Source organism: Colletes gigas, unplaced genomic scaffold, assembly GCF_013123115.1.
Source record: "Colletes gigas isolate AHSC1104 unplaced genomic scaffold, ASM1312311v1 Colletes_gigas_Sc00002, whole genome shotgun sequence".
Classification (NCBI taxonomy): Eukaryota; Metazoa; Arthropoda; class Insecta; order Hymenoptera; family Colletidae; genus Colletes; species Colletes gigas.
In genome coordinates, this window is record NW_025106631.1 from 10,585,960 (window position 1) to 10,596,206 (window position 10,247).

A 10,247-nucleotide genomic window follows, 5' to 3' on the forward strand; every position below is an offset into this window, starting at 1 on the left:
AAACGAACCAGTATTCTTTCGATTTGTTTCGATTTTTATCAAGATTCCACGAAGAGATACATTATTTTATCCTGGATTTTGCTTATTTATTGCGGGGGTTGATATGTATATTATTTCACACGAGTCATGGTGCCTATGTTAGAGACACGTAAAATAATAATATTCAATATTGGTATAGTATTGAAACAAGGGTTCTCAGTAGTGTACCTGTGAAACGGTTATATTTCTCGGGGAATCACGAATCATTGGGCCTCGACTTATAGTACAAAAGTATTATAATAATAATACATGAATACTATACAGAGTGTTCGACCACCTCTGAGAAAAATTGGAATAGGAGATTCTAGAGGCCAAAATAAGACGAAAATCAAGAATACCAATTTGTTGATTGAGACTTCGTTAAAAAGTTATTAAAAAATTAAATTAAGAAATTTCAAATTGTTCTGGGAAAATTATTTTCGGTTGAGGCGGTCAATTACAATCATTTTTGGTGAATAGACATACCCTCGAAATTCTACGCATTTTTGAGAAAAAAATTCGTGTAGGTAGACAAATTTTATTAATAATTTTTAACAGTAATTTTCACGAAGCTTCATTCAATTATTTTAGCCTCTAAAATCTCTCATTCAAATTTTTCCTAGGGGTAGTCGAACACCCTGTGTAATTATTTTACAAGAACGCTTGATTGAATCGCAGTATAATTTAAGTGTTGGTGTTAGATTAAAACGATTCTGAAACGCTAGAGATCTATAAAAGATTGACATAAGTAATAGTATATTGCACAAGCACAAAACTTGATTTTCTGAAGCATCTGTGGATTCTTGATACAATTACTTGCTTGATTGTTCTTAATATGTATCGCAATTATTCTTCGATATACAGATTGTTCCACATATAACAAATAAAACTAAAATGTCGCCAAACAAACGTCCAAACTTCATCAGAAAGTTATGACAGAAACATAAGACGTTGTAAATATCTACTTTGAAAAATAGAAATATTCAATAGTTCGATAACGTGTTTGTTATGTTGTAGCATTCCCATTGTCAGTAACATTATTTTTAAGTTTGCAACTACGAGAAAAGCCCAAAAATTAGATTCTAAAGTATTCTGTGTTAAATGTTTATAAATAACATTCTGTTAAACACTAAAGAGCATAATTTAATTAATTTACTGTTTTAAGAACAACAGAGTCTACGATTATAGAAACATGAGCGATGTGGATACAGAATCACCAAATTTCAATTGAAAATTGATGGGCTTCGAGAAGTCCAGTTAGATGGAATTTTTTAGCGACCCTTCGATCGAGGATTCTGCCATTGATCGTATCCGATCTGTCGCTTCTTTGTTTTCTCCACGAATATTGTATAACAATTGGACATGGTACAACGGCCGTGTGACGTGTTGTTTGCACGATAATTGCATTTGGTTGCACAACGTGCCATGCCATCGCGATTCGTCGCTCGGAAAACACCGGGCGGAACGCAAACACGGGCCCGTTCGATCTCAATAACATTTATCGAAGATCGTTGCGAATTTCTGAACGATTTGCGTTATCACACGGTAACAAGCAAATACTTGTGTAATGTACTGTGCCCGTAGTGAGCAGTCGCAACATTTATTTTAATACATGACGGTGACAACGAAACAAATACACGTTGTCGAATGTAAAATTTTCATCGTATCTGTATTTAACAGCGGAAAAATTGTTTTGATATTTTTCGAAACACGAACGATCGTGGGAAACTGAGACATTATAATTAAATAACACAGGGTTAAAGCTAACAGTTTGTTACGGTTGTCAAGAACTATTTTCTACTCCAAGCTAACAATTTATCTCACGCTGTTGAAATCGTAATGTTTTATGAATTGAGAACACAGAATATTTAATAGCTCTTAGTGTGAATAAAGAAAAGTTTTTTCTGAGAATTATGGCTTAATAGCTTTGATACGTCTTTAACAACGATTTTAAATGTCTATATACGATAGTTTGTTCTTATAGCATAGAAATAAACGTATGCAAAGTTTGAAAACTTTACGTCGAGTTCTTTTTAAAAAAGTTTCATTTTATGTTTATACCAAAATTGCTGGGGAATAGTATTTTTAGTAGTACTGAAGGTTAATATTCCATGTTTACTTTCATTCAAAGACTTTAACTGTTTTAACCAAAATAAAGTAAAAATTATACGATAACAATTACTTTCTCGAATAAAATGCTTTTAGTTACAAATAACGATTATAAATGATCGACATTTTTGTTCGGTGCTGATAACCATTATCGATGGGGAACATTTATTTTGATCACAGCAGTTATATGAATAACATTCATTTTACTCCTATTTCTCCTACTATGATTCATTTTACATTATTGATACCGGTTATTAGTAATTTCAATCCAAAGTTGTACTGTTGGTAATAATAACAGATAAACTAGAAGGTGAATAAATATTTTCGTCATTAAGACAAATTTCGGTCATGAATAATAATTATTGCGTAACCAAAAAGTTTCGAAATCGATACTCTTCAGTCACGTTACATTTTGAAAAATTTAGATTTTGCGAATATTATCGTCAACTTAACACATTGTCAACTAATTAGAAAAATATCACTCTTTGTGCCACGATTAGTAGCACTTATAAACACTGTGTTTGTACTAATATTGTGCAGTCTAAAAAGTTCATTTTCGAAGAATATACATATTTAAGATCATTTACGTTGCTTTTAGTCCTTTCAAATTTCAATAAAGTACATTTCGTAAGATGCTCTATTTACTTTTAAGAAACCAGTTATTTTACGAATTATTTCATTACGCAAAAATAATGTTTAGTAACAGTGATAAAATTACACTGGAGCTAATTGTAATTTCATATTTCAAGAAACTTTGCCCATGGTACTATTTCGAAAATGTTATGTTTTGGCGTATAGTTTACAAAAAGTGTACGGTCGGCGAAATGTTAAGTACAGAAAGAAACAACGTTTTGTTACGGATATTTTTCGTACAAATTTTTGGAATAATTGTTAGCTTTGGTCCCTGGTTCTATTATTGTTACAAATATCGACGAGCGTACTGTTCAGTATTTTTTTAAACTTTGAGTCCGTTGTCACTTGGAGTGGAGCATAGTTCGGGAGACTATAAGGGCGTCTTTCGACTCGTAAATTCGAGAGGATGAGCGCAATATCGACCGGAAGTCGCGGAAATTTTTCCACGAACGCCACCCGCACGCCGGAAAGCGCATCGACTCGGCAATGCGGACAATTGCATCCCCCCTAGAAGCCATTCGTGATGAAAGTCCAGCGTCCATGGGGGCAATGGGGTAGCCGGGTGTGGGGGTCGCATTCCGGCCGAGATTAATTCAGAGCGAAGAGGAATTCAGCGTCTATCTCGCCGCTCGCGGAACCGTTTTCGAGCAATTATTTCAGCAACATTGCAAAACGATCGCGCTCCGCCCCCCTCCAGGCCCCTTCGAGGCCACGGAACGTGTTCCGATTAAGTTGCAGTCCATTTCTTCGCGATTACCAACTCTGCGCGGTTCAATTATCTTTTATCTTTATTTCTGAATTTTTTCCGCGGAAAATTTTGCCCATAATTAAAGCCTTTCCGTGTTCCTTTCATTTCGACGATAGAAAACTAATATACGCGAAGCTCGATTGATGACTAAGGTCTCCAATCCTGTAAAATATGTTTTAAACAAAAAGAATTAACGGAATATTTATTCTTCTAATCATCATTTAATCGTCTTCCTTTTCATTTTCTTCATAAAGAAATATTCTGGTTTGCTCTTGATTCGAAAATGTTGATCTCTCATTACTTGGGAATTTATTAAATGAAATCCGTACATATTTTTACGAAAACACGTACATTATTTAGTATCATATTTCGCATATAAATGGGGTTTTTAATGTTTGAAATTATTTTAATAATTATTCAAAAGAAACAAAAACACACATTTTCGTTTTTTTTTAAACAAAATCGTTTATTATATTGTTTATAATATTTTGACTTAAACTTAGTTTCGATAAATTATATCACAGGTGAGTTTAGTCGGCGTACTTTTACGGTAGTACCGCAGGAAAATATTCTTAAGATACTATTAATATTCGACCAACGAATTATACCTTCAATTTCAATTTACGGACGTATCATACAGGGTGTTCTGCATTTTTCCGTACATACTTCAGCAGTGTTCCACAAGTAAAAGTAAGACTAAAGTGTTATATAATAAAAAATTCATGAATGCTTTGTTAAGAAGTTATGACAAAAATATGAAATGTGATGTTTTTTTATTAACTAAATCTTGTTTAAAGAGAGCAACTGCTAGTTGAGAAATGAAAAAATATTTTTAACGTAGAATTATGTGGATGACTTCAATATTTCTTTATCAGAGTTTAGATTTTATCATTTATCTTGGATGCTGAAGTATTCTTTCTTCGATGATAACTTTTTGTTGTCATAAAATTTTCAACTATTGTTTATGTTGAATAAATTGCAAAGAAACTCACGATATCGAATGCTTGCAAAAGATTGATTTTATTTTATTATACAATCTCAACCGAGTTTTACGGTTCATATTTTTATTATAATTTCTTAACAAATCATTTACGGATTTTTATATAACATTTTAGTCTTATTTTTACTTGTAGAACACACTGCTGAAGTGTGTACGGAAAAATGCAGAACACTCTGTATAACGACAAGATAAATATGTTTGATGATTTATGAAATTTCGAGTACCCAATTTTATTCGACACGATTGGGCCTTGGTTAAATATAGAAATTGAACGAAAAGTAAATAGCAAGGCCAGGTCGAGAGAAAACAATTAGACCGCGCCAAAAAGAGTATGTCCCCACGTGGCATAAAAAATGAACTCGTTCGTCTGCTCGTCGGTTTCGCTTTTCATTAATTCTCCGCTCGCACGATTTTCAATTCAGATCAGTCACAGCGATCAGGCTGTTGCACCGATCCTTTTTTCTTCCTTCGTACCGCGTTCAGACGGAAGATCAAGGCCAAGGGGACACTATAATAAGCTATTTAATAATCAATGCGCAAGGACCAATAATTACGATTCGACGGAGGAGTGGGTATGCAAAGAGGTATCAGCGCGAACTGGTTTCAGACAATGACGACTCCGGTACGATCGCGTTCGAAGAATAATGCGACCGTCTCTCTCCGGTCCTCGTTTCGATACGCTCTCGATTGTCCCGTAATTTTGATATGCCCGAAGAACCGAGAAGGACTGCGCCCTTTTTTCTCACGTTCGCTGTTTCTTCCTATTATCTGATCTATGCCATCGCGCGGGCAGCTGCATCGCAAGACTTAGAACTGCTGTTCCAAATCCTAAATTTTTCGACGCTTCGAATATTCAAATCCATACAAGTTCGTTTCTTGTTCTTAAATCTAGAGCAACAAATAAATTTGAACATGTAAAAAGTTTTAGTTTAGAATATGAATAAATATCAACCTCTAAAATTTTAAATATTTCGAGCTTTCTATAAAGAATTTTAATAATTTTTCTATTGATATACAATTTCAAGAGAGATAATTTAAATCTACCAAATATAACTGCAAAAGTATAAATTTTTAGGAGTTTCATAAATATACCAATTCTAGACAAACTGTACTTTAACACATTACTTTTTTTTACTTATTTTTTTTTTTTATGTACAGAGAATATGCAAAGTATGAAAAATGCATTCTATTACGTACCTATTAAATACTTAATTTTTAAATTTGATATAATTTAGTTCCACTTCGCGTACCATTCGCGAATATTCTATTTAACACTGTTATATTATGTAATTTATCCTTATACTATAATCAGAACCGAATTCTCATTAATACGATTCAGAAAAAGTAATTCATCTTTCTATAAGCATCTCTAAGATTTCATCTAAAATGAGCCATCAATTTCAATTGGTATCGATCCAATCAATTCGAGTTTTGTATTAGAACTTAAAACAATATTTCAAACATACCATGGAATTTTACGAAATTTAGTAAATCTCTCTTCTTTTAACGATTCCCTCCACTTTTTTTTTCATAAAAGTTTGACTTTACATTAAAATGTTGTAAAGGTTGCAGATTGTTACATAAAATTCATTTCTCATCACCAGTTTCGGTTTTCAGAAGAGAATGAATAAATGTTTAAATGTTTCCTATTAATTTACGTCAATTTGTATTTCGAAGAAAGCCAATTTGAGAATGATGAATATCACTTATGACCTTGTAGCTTCTAATCGTAGTGCCTATACTAATCTCGATGACGATCCCTGGGTCGGGGTTGTTAAGTATTCCTTCTTTCCAATCTTTCACTATTTAATTATACCACCCTTTTGTTGCCCCATTTACATACATACACATCTCCCACACAGTTTTATTATTATTATTGACAAACGATTATGGAGTCAATATAAGAAAAACAGCGATCGAAGCGAACAGTGTAACTCGTTAAAATTGCAGACTTGCAACGGTGCATTAACAACCTAACGCACATTTAAATAAAACAAAAAGAATTAAATGTATGTCTACCTGAAAGAAAATAAGTTGAAACACAGATGTTATCAATATTTACGCTGTAACAATTGCATCAGAGTTAGTACTTCGAAGTATTATATTATTTCTAAGGATTTTGGTGTCACTAAAACCGAATTAATATTAGGATTTTCAAAAGAGTTGACTCGATATAGTAGATCAAAGTACTAAAAGCTGTTTCATTTTAACAAATTACACTAACCGGTAGAATTACAAATTCAAAATAACAAAATTACAGTACTGAATTTCCGTTTTGAAATTTTAGAGTATTTTAATTAAAATCTGTAACCAGTGATCTCAAAGACCCTCAACAGAGTATCAACTACATAATTTTGAATTTTCAAAAAAGAATTCTAAAAATACTATTTTGAACTAGTGTCAGACTTCATAAACAGTCACACTGAATTCTCCGACGTAGGTTTTGTAGTAGTTAGCGTTAAACAGTTTAATGAAGTCGTTTATAACGTTCGACCTTTTCGAGTACTGAGCCGGAGTCACTTTTGACTCGTTACTTTCTTCGAGACACGCACACAGAACTGAGTCTCGCTATTGTGACGGAGATAATTGTGTGCGTCTACTACGCACATGTGTTTACTACCCCGACCGATGAGACTATCGCTACACGTATCCACTGTTTTTTTTTCACGGACCTCTTCGTTTTCCACTCGCTGTTCCTTCCTGCTTTCGACGCTCGGCCGATGGCCCGATTTGCTGGACTAATTTTAGCTATAGGTTTGCGAGCAAGACAGACAGATAGAAAAGAAAAAAAAACATAGTGTCTCCTTTACTTGTTTATGAGTGTTTCCAAGTGGCCTCGTTCCTTTACAACGTTCTGTCGAAGGAAAACGTGTGCGAAACACGGAGGAGCTCGAGTCTCGAGCGTCCGTCAATGTTTGGTACATATGTATGCAAGTGTGAGCTCGAGTTCCGAGCAAGAAAAAATATATCTGTATTCGTGAAATGTCGGGGCGAATCTGAAATGACTCCGGCACAGGCTGCAAAGTCCAGTACCCGGAGGCTTAATATTGTAATAATTTCGGAGAAATTCGTTTGCCCATATTACACTCACTATCTTGATCTTTTAACCCATTTGCATCTTCACTCTAAATGTGAAACTTACTTTATAAATCAGAGATGCTTAACTGAAAGCCTTTCAAAAATTATACATATTTCAAAATGGAATCATTTTATACAAGTTGTAACATAAATATTTATATTTTTACATAGATGTACGGTAAATAAACTTAAAATAAATGCTAAAATTTTTTAATCAGTATGACAATCTTCAAAATGACCGATACATAATGGAACATAGCAAATGTCACGTTTGAAAATGTCCTTTTTCCTTTAGCTTCCGTTGTAGGAAAATGGTGACCAGTGAATCCTGTTCCTGAGCTATTGATAGATGAAGTATCTCTAGTCTTTTCATTTTTACAATATTAATAAACATGGAAAGATCGACCTTTTTTATTATTTTTTAATATTCCGCTTAATGATGCAAATGGGTTAAAACAGTATTAGATTCAGGCTTCACAAGCCATTACACCGAATAATTTTTACAGTTTTAAACGTTTTTTGATGTTTTTTTTTTGGTATGCAAGATTCTTCTGCCTCAGATAGCGAAGGGGTTAGAGAATTGAATGAATTCGTTTATAACTTGATATTGTAATAATTTTGGGAAAATGAGATTCGCAACTGGACACCCACCAGCCACCACGAAACGCATCCTCGCTTTTCTCACACCCTCCAAACGTACTGTCAACCCCATCGCATCGATAATTCAAGTCTCCGCGTATCGTTCGAACCCCGAGCAGCATCCGGCGTTGAAGAAACCGGAAGACGGTGTTCTCTCCCGGCAGATTCTCCTGGGAACTAGCGGGGCTATCTGTCAATCGTGGCAGCAGTTCGATTCAAAGCGATATTCGGATTAATGGCTCGGATCCACGGTAGGATTGCGGCACAATGGTCTCGATACAATGAGAGGAAATATCCAAGATATGCAAATATCGATGATCTTCGGTCGGAAAAAGGGTCCGGGAAGACGGGACGGGGCACACATGTTCGGCCACATTTGCATACCGGCTGATTTGCATGCGGAAATTTGCATCGCGCCGAAGACGATGTCGATCGGAAGGGAATTCTTATGTCTGTCTATTGATGCGAAAGGGGTGCGGCCGGGAAAAAGGGGCGACGAGGTGCTCCAGAAAGAGAGGAATAATATATTAAGGGCGCAAAATGCTGCTAATGCCTTTGTGCAGCTAGCCGACGAATAATGCCACTTTTTCCCTTTGTGGAAATCCTAAATCTGTTTTGATTTCCAACGCAGGCTCCTCCACTCACCCCCTTTGAATTTGAATTCTCGAGTGGTGGTCCTCTCGCGTTTCACGGTTTAATCGCACGACTCCATAGTTTTACTACCCCTCAGTATCGGATCATTCTATGAGCGCTCCATCGTTTCGAGATGTGAATGTTTTTTTTTTTTCGTTTGTAGTGGAAGAGGTAGGAACGTGGAATACCTATTATGTTTTTTTCTGAGAGTCGCAGAATAGATAAAAACAAACGGTTTAACGGATATCTTTAGAGGTTTTAGGCACATTTAGGTTTTAAGGATCTAATAGAAGATATCAATTGTTCAATTTTTTTTAAATTGACGCAAACAAGTTGTAATAGGCGGCAGTATTATTTCTGTGAGAAAGAAGTTACGAAATTATTTTACAGTATCAGAATGGTTCTATTATTGAAAATGATTACGCAATTATACATTTTAATGAAGTTTTAAATTTTATTATTTTTATCTAATTTTAATACTAGAACTACCGAAGTGGTCAAAATAACCATTCGTAATTTCTAATCACAATTATAAAAAATTTATTCGGCTGGATTTTTGAAAGTTTATCGTAGTTTTCTATAAGAGAATGAATAATCATTTATTTCCATTGTATTATACATTTATTATCTATCGTTTTAATTTTGTTGATACAAATAAATACACCATAATTGTCGGTAATTTTAGTGATTAAAAAGTGATTAAGGCCTCCAATTTTATAAAATATATTTGAAATAAGAAGAAGTAGTGAAACTGATAGTAAAATGAAGTAATGTATTTGAAACGTACACATTTACTTGCCTACATAATCATTATTTAATGCAACACATTCATTTTAAATACAATATCTATTTACTAGATGCTAAGTATTTTTGTATTTCTTTTTTTAATTTAGTCGCTAACCTAACATTTAACATTAATCTAACTTTGTCAGTACATTTTCTTTTCTCTATATTTGATTTTCGCAGTGTTGAATTTTCATAAATTGTCTTTACAAGCATACTTTTCTTTAGTTATAAGATTCTTCTTTTCCAAGAATGTAGACACTAAAGGTTGAAACGTTGATCGAAGGTTTAGTTCATACATTATACTGCGCAATTATTTTTTCTTATTCTTGATCGACAGTTTGCTCTTATTACCACTAATAAAAGAATTTGCAAGTTTATGTTATATAAAGATAATAACATTGTTGTTCTAATAGTATAATAATTGTATCATTTTATGAATCGTTGCGTATTTTTTCGTCTATTTTTCATGTTTACAAATGTCCTTAAGGTATGTTCAAATTTTGGTATAAAAAACAAAAATATTCGATAATTTGATGGTATATTCATCATTGTATAGCGTTTCTAATGACACTAGCATTATTGAAAAATTGATAAGAAATTGGG